The sequence below is a fragment of the Andrographis paniculata genome, unplaced genomic scaffold (genome assembly GCF_009805555.1).
Source record: "Andrographis paniculata isolate CXL003 unplaced genomic scaffold, ASM980555v1 Contig77END, whole genome shotgun sequence".
Taxonomy (NCBI): domain Eukaryota; kingdom Viridiplantae; phylum Streptophyta; class Magnoliopsida; order Lamiales; family Acanthaceae; genus Andrographis; species Andrographis paniculata.
This window is the reverse complement of record NW_026137614.1, coordinates 552,959-569,453: the sequence shown is the minus strand read 5'-3', so window position 1 is coordinate 569,453 and position 16,495 is coordinate 552,959. Positions and strand designations below refer to the sequence as shown.

The 16,495-nt window shown below is 32.7% G+C and overlaps 1 long non-coding RNA gene across 2 annotated transcripts in view; it reads left to right on the top strand.

Annotated features, from left to right (window-relative positions):
- LOC127266670 (uncharacterized) overlaps positions 1-16,495 on the top strand; it is a 60,305-nt gene that overhangs the window by 35,253 nt on the left and 8,557 nt on the right. Inside the window, exons 3-4 of one of the 2 annotated variants that reach the window (XR_007842207.1) lie at positions 3,991-4,122; positions 4,234-4,244. This is a non-coding gene — a long non-coding RNA (uncharacterized LOC127266670). Of the gene's footprint in view, positions 1-3,990; positions 4,123-4,233; positions 4,245-16,495 lie in introns of those variants that run through there. The other variant, XR_007842209.1, reaches the window with a different exon arrangement.

Here is a 16,495-nt window from a genome sequence, read left to right as displayed (position 1 = left end):
ACCGTCCATTATTTCTATATATTTGTACCTATAGAGTAATTGTAGAGTTAGTGTTGCAGTGTCTTTCTCTCTAGGTAGGAAAATTTCTCTCTATATTTTGTGTTTGTGTTTTGTAGTGATATTCCAGTTGTTTTTAATGAATGTTGTATTATGGTTTTTTTGTGATCTTACGGTTGTTTCAGGGAAAAGTTTTTGAAGGTATTTCAGTGATATTATGATCCTATTCTGGTGAATGCTTTATGAGAGGTTTCCGGGATGTGGTTGTTTCCAGGAAACGGTTTGTGAGAAGTTTTCTGAGTATTTTTTTTATATGGTTGCTTTATATGGTTTTATAAGCCAACATACCTTTCCTTCACCTATTTTAACCTAGAAATAAAGTTCTACAAGAGTTCTTGGGCGCTTGCAAAGAGGTGAGGAGAAAGGTACATGAATTTCGTCTTTCAGCCACCACAAGGGAAAATATATCTAATTAGTATTCATTTGGAGCATGAGAAAGACTTATAGACCAAATGCTTTTATTTATTTATTTTTTTTCGGCGTTAAAAAAAATTCTTGAAATGAAGGTGTGTTGAAGCTTAAGCTTTTTTGAAAAAAAAAATAGATTTATTTTTGTGACAATTGAAAGGCCATATAGTAGAAAGTTCAGCTGAAAAATGCAAAGGATCTAAGGTGTGAGTAATTCATTGTCGTTTTTTTGTTACAAAAACTAGAAAGTGTATTAAAATCTATATTGGGATCCTTTGCAATAATATATATTTTTTTACTTTTTTTTTCATTCGTTTAAATTTTTGTTAATTATTTTTTGAACTCAAGCTCCAACCTTATTTTATAGCTATTTATTTTAGTTCTCACCTAACAATTTTGTTTTTCTAGATATTAGATTTTAGCCCACTTACCCCATATATATATATATCAATGTACCAATAAATATATATAAAACTTGCACTACCCCATTTCCGATAATGGTTTTGTATTTAAGACCTAATTGAGAACATAATTAAAAGGACATTAATTTTTAAATAAGAGTCTTCATTCAAATTTTTCGAATGCATAATTTTTTTATAATCGGCTTGATGCAAGTATTGATATTCTTCAATACTCAGAATTATTGCTGAAGGGAGAATAATATGTGGTGATCCTAGCTTTGAAGTTAAACATACAGTTTCACAAAAAATCCTCTATAGCCAATAAAGGGATAATATATGCGCTAAATCTGAACCCATGAATCTAAAATAACTTCTGTTAGTAATGCTTAGGTCAAATATGTCGAAAAGTAAATAAGTTAAAAACGTTAGACATTTTTTTAAAGATAAATATATTATAAAAACCTGGAGGTTATCTACAATGGTATAAAACCATTTACGTCTGTCATACAATATTTCATTTAGTTTGTTGGACAATTATAGGTTATAAACTAAAAAATATATATATTTTTCATATACATTTTCGACCAAAATTAGTTACTTCATGCTACTTTAATAATTATAATTATTATATATTTTTCTGATGAATTAAATTTCTATGGACTAACAAAAAATGTATATGGCAGGGGCTATGTGAATTATCTTCCGAGAAAACATGCCAGCAAAATAATACACTTTTATTAACAATCACAGTTGAAAGAAATGAAGAATATTTTCTTGACTCCTGTAAAGTAGTGGCGCTATATATTGCTACATATTGAAGACACATGCGGTATATATTTCACAGCATATAATGTATACAAGTTTGAATTATTATTATTATTATTATTATTAATGCAATATTGACAACAAGGATGTGAGTAGATCTCAATAAACATCAATTCTGGCCCGTCCACACTAACACATGAGTCTTTATAGTCTCTATACTCTAAACATATTCGTTACTACTTTGAGGATAATAATATAATAGGTCCATGGAAATCAGAAAATTCATAATTTTTTAAAAGTTAATCACTCAGTTAAAAAATGAAATTCATTTTCATATTATTAGCAAATTAATGAAATATATTATATTTTATTTAACAACTTGCTTCATTATTTTAGTCGATTGAATATAAATGAACAAAATTTATATGGGCTAGAATAAGTAAGCTATTTTTTTATTTCAACTGAATTTTGGAACCGACTTTCAAATGTTTGAGAGTTTTAGCCCAAAATAATTATAGCTCACATAAAAAGACTTTTTCCTATTTTCAATTCGAATTTAGAAACCTGGATTAAATAAAAGAAAAAAAAAAGGGGGAAACAGTTGTGGGTTTTCTTTCAAGCCCAAAATTGATTTGCAAATACATGAAACCCTAGCCTATATAAATTGGTTTACCCTCTTCTTTCACTTACTCAAATTTGATACAGATCTAGGGTTGGCCGAAATTGTGAAGAAAAAACCAAGCGAGTATTTCCTTTGAGGTACAGGTGAGAAGAAAATTATTTTTAATGGTATGGTCTATTCAATTTTACAAACAACATAATTTTTAAGATTTTCCTCTAAGAATTACATACTTTTCTTTTTCGTATCAATTGGAAGATTTTATACTTGAACAAGCTTGTAGTAGAATCGATCGAAGCACACAAAGTGCCGAAACTGACTTTCGTACATTAAATTTTAAAATCTTTTAAAATAAGAAGTATGTTAAATCTATATATGATATCATATGCCATAAATAGAAATTGTATATGCGATATTTATATCCCCGTGTTTCTGCTTCCTCATTCATTTGTTTTTACCCTTAGAAATGAGTTTCCATATTATGCATTTTTGTGGGGATCTTGTTCCCAAGTTTCATAGGATTTCATTAGCCATAACTAATTCATCGGATTTCAGTTATGATGTATGATAATATAATATATCATAGTGTACATTATTGCAGATCACTGTAGCAATGGAATCAACTGGAGTTCCTTCAACATCGAGGGAGTCTATGGTTTGTCTTGTTCCGGCCTGTCTTTGCTTATTCTTACAAATAATCATGCCAAACATCTCTTACATAAGATTTTAATATTTTTCATAGTGGTTTTCTGATATTTTATATATGTAAGAAATTTATATACAGCTATATACATTTCTCTAATTTCTCGTTTTGTATAACTTCAAACCATGATTATGTTGATTTGTTATTTGGAAATACATTTACCTATTTTGCCATTTATGTTAAGAAATGGTCAAATGTGTTACTATTAATATTTCGTATTGATACCTATGTCAAATTTCCATGTGTTGGAAAAGACTGGAGTCAATATTCCATCCGGAGACTCTTCTAGTTTTCCAATTTAGTTGCCGTATATGTCTTTGTACCCCACACCAGTAATTGAACCTCTGGTATGTAATATTTTCCATATTGTGTTAAAAGAATCATCTATCACTTTAAATTCTTTTTTTCTATTTAATTTCGCTTATAAAATGTGTATGTTCACATTCCATAAAAATATTTGTCCTTTTCTTATAAGAAGAATAAGTATGTGTATCCAACATCCTATTGTTATTTTCGAGAAGAAATCATCAGATAGAAAGTTAAGGAAATAATTTAATATTTAATAAAAATTAAATACTTGGATACGTATTAAACTTGTTATTCTAAAGTATAGTACCTTGGTTGAATGAATTATATTGAAAGAAAAGCTATCTAGGCATGCCTTATATTCAATGAAACTACAATAATAGAATAAATTATTGTGTATACCTATTAGCACAAATTTTAACTTTACATTCTAGGTACAATAGCTAGTGACAACAAATAAAATTATATTATATTCAAAATGTAGAATGAAGTGCGTAGACTCAAAATCACTTCATTAAGAAGGTTAACACCAATATAGTCATTGAGTAATTGTAGAAACCTCTCCTTTATGAGTAGAATTTTCATCTATTTTTCACTAAAAAGTCATATTCCTGATCATTCTATGAAAACACCAACGCTTACACATCTCTTTCATTCTAGTGTTACAATCATGATGTCGAACATTCCTTATAAATTATCAAAATTTCTCAACAATAGAAATTTAATTACAGGAGCTACATTTATCCCCGGAGGAAAATACGCATGGTTTATCAACTACCATGATTGAAAAGAGATGGAGAATATTCTTTACACTTCTCCAACGTAGTGAGCCCTTACATTGCTACATATTGGAGATGCATAAGGTACGTAGGTTACAACATATTAAGTATACAAGTACAAATTATTATTACTATTATTGTTGTTGTTGTTGTCGTTATTGTCGTTGTTATTACTATTGTCTAATGGTACAATAGGTTGAAAGAGGAAAAATTACTAGGTATCAATCAACAATCCATGCACATGAAGTAACGACAACGATTGTAGCCATGAGCGAACATATAACAACAATGCCCATGGTTCTAATATTTAACCACGTCCATCTTCAAAGAAGGAGCATGTTAACCCTACATAAACATTTAGGGAATTGGATAGTGGAGCAGCGCAACTCTAACAATTCAGAATGCAGGGACAAGGTAGCAAATTTATTGCACTTTTTTACAAATTGACATATTATAATCTACGTCATATTTACCCTTGTAGCTGACTCTTGAAAAACTTATTGCAGTATTACATTCATACTATTATGGGGAAAAAGTTCCGATCAATAAATGAAGTCATGACATTTATATTATGCGATGTCTTTGTTGAAGATTTGAAGATGGCATAAGGTAAACCATTAAAAACACTTCAAAGATTTTGGCTTATCATTCACTTGATTTTACGATGTAACACTTATTTTGTTTTGATTTTTCAGGTATTAGAATTTCAGAAGGTTGCTGATTTTGGGTTCACTATATCTATATAGTTATTGTTAAATAACGATAGCGGTTAAGAAAGGTTTAGGAGAATGTGAATTTTTGTATAACTTATTTATGTCATGTCAATGTTGTTTTTATCAACCTCACGAATTAGTTCATATTATTATTGTTGCAATGTAAATTAACTAAATGAAATTTGTGTTTGTTTGGTCTGTTTCGATAATTATTTGAAGAGTGATATTACAACTTTGAAATAGTTTTCATTATTATGTATTTTAGTTGACCACATGAGAATCGATCAGGGAAATTTAATTCCAATAATATAAATTTTAAAATCATTCAATTTTTTTTTGTTTCATCTACATTATTCTTTTCTCCAAACTGTCTTCTTTTTCCACATGCTTCTTTTCATTATGCAATTTCCATAGGTGGAAGTAAAGGACTGTAAAAATGATTAATAATAAAAGAAACCTTAAGTTTATTTCCAAGAATTTTTGAAATTAAATAATTGATTCAACATTTAGATTGAAAGATTACACAATCATCCAATTATAATGCATTATTGTTAGAAAAAAAGTAGTATTCAGTGATGAAACCATAACCAATATAAATAATACATATCCATGAATTTGGTATATATCACTCTCCAATTGAGCGCCTAATTACAAAATCATCTACTCACCCGAGACAGTTACAACATTAACACAACAACATAGTTGATTGGGCATCCATCGCAAAAAAAAAAAAAAAAATGATTCTCTATTCCCAGAGGGCAAACCCTAATGATCTCTAATAAGGAAAAAAGATGGGTTATCCATTTCCCCATTTGGGATATGATGAAAAGAGATTGATGAAAAGGTTACTAAAGCTAATTAAAACATAACTTATTTGGCTGAATTTTTTGTCCCAAGTACAATGTAGCTATGCATCCATTTGATGAAACATTTTCAATTTCCTTCTTTAACAAAGAATCAGCAATATAACAAATTGATCTTGGCTTACATGATTTAAGATTTGGAAGATTACTATAATTTCTACTAAATTTTCTAATGCTATTAAAATGGAATTTAAAAAACTAAAGTTAAAATATACCCATTATTACCTTCAGTACAATATGGCCTTAACTTACCAAGAACTAAGTTGGAAATATTAATCTTCAAAAATCCCAGGAATGAAGTTATCCAAACAATGAATGTGGCTGGAGGAAATTTGGTTCGTTGAATGTTAAAGATTACATGAAAAAAGTTAATTAGGAAAGAGAAAGGGAATTTTGTGTCTGCGAATTTTAGAATTTAACATTCTCATAATTAGAATTTGAATAAGTAGAGTATCCATAGAAGAAAGCAAAAGTGAAGATTTCACCCAAATATTGCCATTCCATGAACAAACCTTAATCAATATTAAGTTTTTACACCATTCGGATATTTTGATATCTACAGCATAGCCCGACCTATGTAGCCCAATTAGCTTGTAGGCTTTAATATCCACCGTACGATCTAAACCGTCCATCACTTCTATATATTTGTACCTATAGAGTAAATGTAGAGTTAGTGTTGCACTATCTTTCTCTTTAGGTAAGAAAATTTCTCTCTATATTTTGCATTTGTATTTTGCTGCGATATTCTAGTTGTTTTTAATGAATGTTGTATTACGGTTTTTTTTGTGATCTTGCGGTTGTTTTAGGGATTAAGCTTATGAAGGTATTTAAGTGATATTATGATCCCATTTTGGTGAACTCTTTATGAGAGGTTTCCGGGATGTGGTTGTTTCCAGGAAACAGTTTGTGAGAAGTTTTTTGAGTATTTTTTATACGGCTTATATATTGGGACTCTAGTCATTAATTAAATAAGTGTTTTTTTGTTTACCTTGAACTCGGAAATTAATTTTAGCTTATAAAAAATGTATGGTTTTATAAACCAACATACCTTTCCTACACCTATTCTAACCTAGAAATAAAGATCTCACTACCAAAAAACTTTCTATTTGTAGTAGTTTTATGGTCTATAACAATAAATTTGTAGCAAAAAGTGGTTTTGTTATGAAAATTTTCGTGACAAAAAAATTTATATTTGGTCAACTTTTATTTTTATTTGTTTCGCTTATTTCTTTGTAACAAATACAATTATAACGAATATCGTCCTAAATATATTTATTACGTAGGTCAAATCGTAACAAAAGAAGAAATATAATATTTATATATAAAAAAATTATATATATACATCTAAACAAAATTGTTTTAAAAATTAAAAAAAAAACTAAAAAGAAATATGTAAAGGCGTGATAACACTTTTATAAATCAGATATACACACAACATCTCAACACTTTTCATAATTCGATGTTCATTTCTCCCCAAATCGATTGCCATCCCTCCTTAACCCTCATCGAACAATAGCTTCGCTGTCGGCCACGGTTCCACCGGCGATGGCGGGCCGTTGTCAGTCCAAAAGATAATCCAAGGTTTGCCTTTGTGTTTCTTTGGGTACCCAATTGTGTCACATCGCTTCGGTCTCTCCCTAGAATTCGAGTGATTCACATCTTGGTTGTGCAACATTTGTTTTCCGTCCACCTGTCGTCAGCTGGTGCCGGCGCCGGCTTATTGTGCCGGTTTGTGGCTCTCTATTTCCTCGTCTGGTCTCCCCCATCGTTTTGTAAGTATTGTTGTTAAAATATTTTGCGGAAATCCTAAAGTTTGCTTTTATTGATAATCAAAATAAGGGGCCTATAAATAGGCAATCTCAAACAGACTTTATAGACTCAAATCTAAATAATCTAATTTATGAATAAGATCAAATCTAGATATAAATCTACTAAATCTAAAACTAAATATCTAAAATATCTCAACAATATTATAACTCAGCTATTCTTTGACACTCCCCCTCAAGCTGACGAATAGATGTCTTCCATTCCCAACTTGGATACAAGATCATGGAAACTCGAACTGTTCAGCCCCTTTGTTAGAACATCGGCTAATTGTCTCTCTGATAGAACATAGGACATACATACTAACCCTTCCTCCATTTTTTCTTTGATGAAATGTCTATCAATTTCAATATGCTTTGTCCTATCATGTTATATAGGATTATGAGCTACATTAATAGCTGACTTATTGTCACAGTAAAGCTTCATAGGACCCTCCCATTTGACTCTCAAATCATCCAAAATGATCCTTAGCCAAAGTAATTCGCATAATCCTTGAGCAATTGCCCTAAATTCTGATTCTTCTGATGACCTTCGCACTACATTCTGCTTCTTGCTCCTCCATGTCACTAGGTTACCTCTAAGAAAAGTACAATACCCTGCAGTTGATCATCTATCCACTAGGGAGCCAACATAGTTAGCATCGGTGTAGGCTTCCAAAGTAAGAGTGTCATTCCTTTTGAGCAAGATTCATTTCCCTAGATTACCTTTCAAGTAGTGCAGTACCCTGTAAGCAGCTTGAAGATGAGGTTCTCTTGGATCATTCATGAATTGGCTGATCAAACCTACAGAATATGCTATGTCTGGTTTAGTGTGAGCAAGGTATATAAGTCTGCCAACCAACCTCTGGTACATTCTTTTATCCACAGCTGGTTCTTCTTTAGCTTCTCCCAATTTATAGTTTGGATCTATTGGAGTAGAAATCGGCTTACACCCAATCTTCCCTGTTTCTGCCAATAAATCAAGCACGTACTTTTGTTGAGATATGAAGATCCCTTGTCTAGAATATGCCACCTCAATACTGATGAAATACTTCAATTTCCCTAGTTCTTTTATTTCAAATTCTTTCATTAGTCTCACATTTAATTCATGCTTCTCTTTCTCATCATTTCCAGTCATTATGATGTCGTCCATATAGACTAAAAGAACAGTCACTCCCACTTCAGCTGAATGCTTAATGAAAAGCGTGTGGTCACCTTGGCTTTGTTTGTACCCAAATTCCTTCATGACTTTTGCAAATCTGCCAAACCATGCTCTAGGAGATTGTTTAACCCATAAAAGGGCTTTTTTCAGTTTGCACACCTTGTTACCAGTGTCCCCTTCAAATCCTGGTTGAATGTTCATGTAGATTTCCTCATTTAAGTCACCATGGAGGAATGCGTTCTTAACATCATATTGTAGCAGTTGCCAATTAAAGTGAGCAGTCAATGATAACAAAATTCTTACTGTGTTCTTTTTTGCAACTGGAGCAAATGTTTCTTGATAATCCACCCCATAAGTTTGAGTGTATCATTTGGCTACTAACCTTGCTTTATATATTTCAAGGGATCCATCACCCTTGTACTTCAATGTAAAAATCCATTTGCAATCAACAATGTTTTTCCCTTTGGTTTATCAACGATCTCCCATGTTTTATTCTTCTCTAATACATTCATCTCTTCTCTCATAGCATCCCTTCATTCCCTTTTTGACAATGCCTCAGACACATTGTGAGGGATGGCGATAGGCGCTTAAAAGAGACATAGTGAGATAGAGGATAGAGTGGTCGTTTAGTGCATTCTCTGGTTTCTTTTCTAACAACAATGGGAAGATCTAGAACAGTAGTTGAATCAATGGACTGTTCAACAGATTGTGTGTGTAAAGGTGGATCTGATCTTACCGTGATTTCTTTCTCAGAATTTGGATTGGATTCTTGGACTTGTGTCAGTTCAGGAACGGTCTTTCTCCTTGAATTGAATGCACAAATAATCTCATCTCATTTCATAGATCTGTTCTTCTGCGCCTTTGTTCGGTAATATATGAGATGAGATGATTGCAGTATATATATATGATTTATACAGTTTTATTTTATTTATTTTACAGCATAATCAATTTACTTTTTTAGAAAAAATTCAAAATTAAATGCCTTTTTTTGTGTAATTAATGTTTGAATTTTTCAAAAATGTATTTAGGGATGAATAAGTTTTTGTTAAGAAACATAAAAAAATTAAATGGTTTTAATATACCTCTGTTTTTTAATTATAACATTCGATAAAAAAAAATCTAGTAGTAACCTAAGTATTATAATTTTTAACATATAAAAGTAGTGAGTATTATGCAATGATCATAATTATTTGAAAGTCTTAATTAATTAATTAATTTTGCTTTACTTGCTATTAGTTTTTGTTAATTTTCCTTTTAAGCATTACATTTTCAGTGAGATTATCAACTTTATGTGCATATCTTGTTTATATATTGCTTTCACTTTAGTGCATGTGTATTTGTATGCATGCATTTAAAAATTGGTCATTTTATCGGCTAAAATGAATAAAAATTGTCAGTGTCATAATTAGTTGTGTTTAATAGTATTTAATTTTTATTCAATTCTTAGATTCTAATATTTTAAATTTGATTTTACTATTTTAAGATGTTCCTAAAATTTGTTGTAGAAGATGAGTGGCGTTCAAAGGTCTTGGATGTACAAAAGAATGTCTAATGGCATTCTCAATGCAAAGTATATTTCCGGAGTTGAGGGCTTTATTCAATATTGTCTCACTAACCCAAGGCGTCACAAAGTATATATGGGAGGATTAAATGTCCTTGTAAAAGCTGTGAAAACACAAGGTTTCTACCTCCAGGCGACGTACAATTTCATTTGTTGTCGAGGGGGTTCGTACAATATTATGAGAGGTGGAGTTGTCATGGTGAGCATCATGATGGTAGTGGCACATCGCATGCATCAGATAACTCAACGCGTGATGGAATGAATGATGCTAGAATAGGTAATTACACACAGATGGTGATGGATGTTGTGGGGCCAGAATTTGTTTCCTGAATGGATGGTGAAGAGCCAAACGTAGAGGACAAAATATTGTATGATCTTTTGAGTGCTGTAGGTAAGGAATTATGGCCAGGTTGTAAGAAAGCAACCTTGCTCTCTACAGTTGCTCGAATGCTTACCATAAAGGTTGACTTCAATTTGCCTGAGAAATGGTTTAATGTGCAATGCCAACTAATGCGTGATATAATGCCAGAGGGAAATTGCTTTGTTAATAACTTTTATGAAGCAAGAAGTTGATCGAGGGATTAGGTCTCCCCATGGAAAAAATTGATTGCTATCAATTTGGATGTATGTTGTACTAGCGGGATGATGTTGGTCTATATATGCAATTGCAAAATATGTGGAAAGCCCCGATACAAAAAAAAAAAAGAATGGAAAATGTGTACCCATTCATTATATGTTTTATTTTACATTGACGCCAAGGCTTAAACGGTTATATATTTCCGCTCAGACAACTTCTTTAATGCGGTGGCATGCAACTCATCGACATGCTAGTTTGGATGATATGTGTCATCCTTGCGATTCTGCGGCTTGGAAACATTTTGATATAACATATCCTTCATTTGCCTCTGAGACTAGAAATGTGAGTTTGGGACGTTGCACAGATGGGTTCCAACCATTTGGGCAATCTGGGAAACAATATTCATCGTGGCCTGTTGTGATTACTCCCTATAATCTTCCTCCGAATATGTGTTTGAAGGACGATTTTCTATTTCTATCACTTGTTGTACCGGGTGGTGCTAATACGAAACAAAAAATAAATGTATATCTTCACCCATTGATAGAGGAGTTGAAGAATCTTTGGAATGTTGGTATTGAAACTTGGGATGCTTCAAGTAAACAGAATTTTAATATGTGGGCTGCCTTAATATAGATGATTGGTGATCTACCAGCATATGCGATGATGTCCGGATGGGGAACATCGGGGAAAACAGCTTGCCCAGTTTGTCAAGATCAACTTAAATCTTTTTGACTTCCTACTGGTTCTAAAAAGTCTTGGTTTGATACACATCGATAGTTTTTTCCCGAAGATCATCCATATCGACGTGACAAAAAGAAGTTCAAAAAGGGGCTAGTTGATTTCAGGCCGCCGCCTCATCGGAGAACTGGAGTTAAGCAAATTCATGAACTTGAAAGCCATGGCTTTAGAAAGGTAACATAAATTACATCATAACACCTTCATTTGCATAACTTTCTTAATTGTTTTCATATATTAAAATATATATTTTGATTTGTATAAAGGTAACTGAGAAAGATGCTGATGAAACCGACAAGAAGTTATGTTGTTACTAGTAATGTTTCATCCTATTTTAATTTTAATATCATTAAATGTTTCAGCCTATTCTGGCCACGTAGTGTTACTAGTAAATTTTGTAAAGTGTTTCGATGTAACGTGGATAAGGACGGAATCCGTGGAGGAAAGTTCCATCAATCACAAAAGAATGGTATTGGAAAGAATTTAAGGTATGTAGGTATAAGTTTTAAATATAATGTGGTTGTACTTTATTAAGGGATATTAAAGTATTTTCATCTAACATCAAATATGGAATTATGTTGTTTAGGACTCTTTAGTGGAGGGTCAAGTCAATGAGGAGTTCAATTCCAAGGCTGCCAATGTATATGGTCAGTGGATACATGATATTAAATCTAAACGGGGGAGAAAGCCGGAGGAGCAAATTGATGTGACAATACTGGCCGAGTGGCGGAGAATTCGGTCATCTGATGTTGCAAAACAAAAATCTGATACAACAAAAAGAATAGGCGTCATGGGAATATAACTGGTAGTGCTGAGTCAACGTACACTGGTGGCTCGCGATCTTTTACGGAATCAGCGCAGAAGCTGGTGTTTCTTTGTTTAGTTATTAACATTGATTAATGTTTTTTAGATTTAATTATTAACTTTTTTATCACTTGCAAATATTCAGGGGATGAATAAGGTTGGAACCTATAAGTGGGCCCATTCTAAGGGACACAATTGAGTCACATTCATTAATGCGAAATCAACAAAAGTAGTTGTGAGTTGATTTCTATTATCGTTTTTATATTTCATTCTAAATAAAAATATTTTATTGTTTAAATTTTGTTAGGGAATGGATTATTTATATTGATAGACAAGCTCATTTTGTATTTTTTGTTGTCCTGCATTCTTTATTATTAAGTTGCAGATGAATTTTAGTGGGATTCTTATCATAACTTAAATTTTTGTTTGGTGTTATTATTGTGTTGGTTGGCATAGGTTTATTTTTCATCTTTAGGTTGGTTGCTGGGTTAAATTGGTGTTATTATTATGTTTATGGTTCATTCTAAATAAAAATATTTTATTGTTTAAATTTTTTTAAGGCATGGATTAATTATAGTTTTAGACAATCATATTTTGTATTTTCTTTGTCATGCATTCTTTATTATTAAGTTGCAGATGAATTTTAGTGGGATTCTTATCATAACTTAAATTTTTATTTGGTGTTATTATTATGTTGGTTGGCATAAGTTTATTATTCATCTTTAAGTTGGTTGGTGGGTTAAATTGGTGTTATTATTATGTTTGTAGTTTTGGTATTAAAAGTGTTATGTTTTTAGTAAAACTGGACATGTACTTTAGGTTAACTCTTCTTTGATGTTGTAAATTAAGTTGCACCAAAAGTCATTACCAAAAAATGGCCATTTGTAGCGGTTCAACAACCGCTACAAATGGCCATTTTTTGGTACAAAAAGCTATTTGTAACGATTTTGTACCGGATTTTGACCGGTGCATATACTCGAGTTACAAAACGTCTATGTACCGACTTTTTCCGCAACAAAAAAGGGGCGGTCAACGCATTTATTGTAACAGTGTTTGTAACGCTATCACTGTACTGTCGATTTATTTGTAACGGACATTTACTGTTATAAAAGAATCGTTACAATAAGTGTCCATCCACTTGTAACGGCTTTTGTTGCGGTAATAATTTCGTTACAATAGTTGGTTTTCAGTAACTTATTTAATATTTTTTGTACCAGTATTTGTAATGGCCAATTTTTTGTAACGAAAAAAGTCCCCTTATTTTTTCAATAATAACCTAAAAAAATAGTTTCGGAACCGAAAAACCTGTACGCTATGAGAAAATACAGCCAAATGACATAAAAAAATATGGAAATATTACGGAAATTCAGTATCACCGTGAATTGTAGCAAGTACGCACCGTGTAGAAACATAAATATTTTGCAATATAGCCTAACATATATGGCAAAGCGTAGCAACAAACACACAAAATGTAGCAGAGACAACAAGTTCAACCAACATAAAGGACTTAGATAACATCAATCCACAAACAAAAGTCAATCAGCATAGAACTACGTGCCATGCTGCAACGCCCCATGCAGCGTCAAAGTGGCCGTACACCGTAGTTACGGGCGACAAAAAAGTTGCCAACATTGTGCAAAATTATATAAGAATTTATTTGTGAGATGGTTAAGTTGTAATCGAATAGAAAATCTTGTAAATGTGGTTACGTATATCTTTGAATGTCCAGTCGATTGGCTCGCTGCGGACAACCTCACCGAGTGTTTGTGCTCCAGATGTTGTCCGTAGAATAAGCGCAGCCTCTGGAACAGTAGCAGTTGTAACAAAAACCCTTACTATGTCAACAGTGTCACCCTTGCGTCTAGTGGTGATCCGTTTAGGACCAACTTGCTTGACGGAGAGGGTGCACTAACCTCCGGATGATTGGTTGTCTTGGGGCTGCTGCGTGCAAAGGCTCTTGTGACCCGTCGGAGTGGTGAACCACCAACCTCTTGCAATACAGATTGCCTTTCACGGTTGGTTCTTGCCATTACCTAAAAGGAAAGAATTCAAACTTTCTGTTAGCAACATATATGCAAGAATGTATAAATAAATTAGGAACATCATGCTTTCAACGACAAATGTAGGATGATAAGATAACTATTTCGTAGGAACTACAGTTACTAGGCCGAGAATATATTAAGTGTGAATTATTCTATTCACCTTATTTAATTCAAAATCGTCTGCCGTAAGTAAAGACTACTATAGTAATATTTCCACTTGCCAAGTCCGTTCATCTTTTACAAAAGTCAAAAAGTATATAAGAATCCAAAAGTGAAGCCAGTTACTACACCGACTCATCTCCGCTAAATCGGAGCCCCATCGGTGTCCTCGTCCGAGGACTCACCAAGGTGGCTTTGTATACCAACGGATACATTCCTTAGCTGCTATCCTTCTATTATCGTACCTCCTACGCCCTCTCTCACCCAACAGTCACGAGATTCCCGAGAACAATACCCATCATCCTAAGGAATGCAGTGGGGCTTGAAATACATCCTAAAAGGGATAGAAATGTTCCAAGGCTTCCAGCATAGAAATGTGCATTCAAGGAATGCAGTGGGGCTTGAAATACATCCTAAAAGGGATCCGACCCCATAATTTTGAAGAACTCGCCACTCGCGCTCACGATATGGAATTGAGCATGATGTCCAGTGGAATATATGAACCGCCTACCCAAGATTTCTCAGACGACGAGACGAAAAATAAAACACTTCAAATAGTGGGGGCAATTATACCTTCAACACTCCTAGAAATGAGTATAGTGGGGGCAATTATACCTTCAACACTCCTAGAAATGAGTATAAACTATTTACAATCTCCTGCAAACGAGGATAAACTTTCTACAATCTCTTGGAAATGAGGATAAACTTTCTACAACCTCCTGAAAACAAGGATAAACTTTCTCCAATCTCCTAGAAACGAGGATAAACTTTCTGCAATCTCTTGAAAATGAGGATAAACTTTCTACAACCTCCTGGAAATGAGGATAAACTTTCTTTAATCTCCTATAAACGAGGATAAACGTTCTTCAATCTCCTAGAAATGAGGATAAACTTTCTACAGCCTCCTAGAAACAAGGATAAACTTTCTAGTTAAATTTGTTCTGAACGACGTTATGACTTGATTTCTTCCCCGGATACATAGAAAACTTGGAATATAACTCCGAGTTTAGTCAATTATGTGTGGAAAAAAGACAAAAAAAGCCCTTAAAAATCGTGCTTAAAAAAAATTATTTGGACAAAAAAGAATCTTGTCCGAAAAAAAAAAGAAGAAAAACCCTTCAAAAAAATATTGGCTACAATAAATACAAAAAAAATGATAGCCATAAAAAATTGAATTTCAGTCCAAAAAAAAATAATCTGACTTGATATTTGACGACTAATTTTGAGGGGGCATTTTGTAGGCATTAAAAATTAAATGCCTAAATAAAATTAAATATCATGTATTTTGGAAGAAATAAAATTCCAATAAAATAAATATATGGTATTTAACTACACACATATGTTAATTTTTGTACAATAAATGTCAACCATTAATGCAAAATTCAACTTAAAATGGAAGATATCGTACAAATATTACGTACATAAATATAGCCATAATAAATTTAGCTGCAAAATATATTAATCTTGTGAACAAAGGAAGTATATAAATTAATATCATCCGAAAAAAAATGATATAAAGATGTTGACAAGAGGGAAGGTGCGCAATCAAATCTTTCAAAAGTGGAAAACAACATCTGATGGAAAAGGAAATATCATAAAATCTTTCTACTAGCCAATCAGGACGCGTCATGTGGCATCATTAGAAAAGGAAGACGAGGCCACCCATCCCTTATAAATAGGATCATGGCCAATTCATTTGACACACCAAAGTGACATCAAGGATTGAAGCAAATAGGTAAATCTCTAGACTCTCTATGTATTGTTCTTCATGTTCTTCGTGTCATTCGAGGCGTTCTTCGTCGAAAGTCACTAATTTAAACAAACGATCCAATATTTGTAGATGAATCGATAAAGTTAACGTTCTTCGCCGTATACCCAAGCCGGAGAAATGATCAAAGCTCCGAAAGCCGTTGAATGATCCGTCAAAGCAAAGGAAGAGCCTCCCAAGTTTATTCCAAAGCTTCAAGGTGTTCTTCGCCAAAAGCATCAACCAGGCCCTCTTCAAACCAAAAGTCAAACGAACACGCTGACAAAAGTGT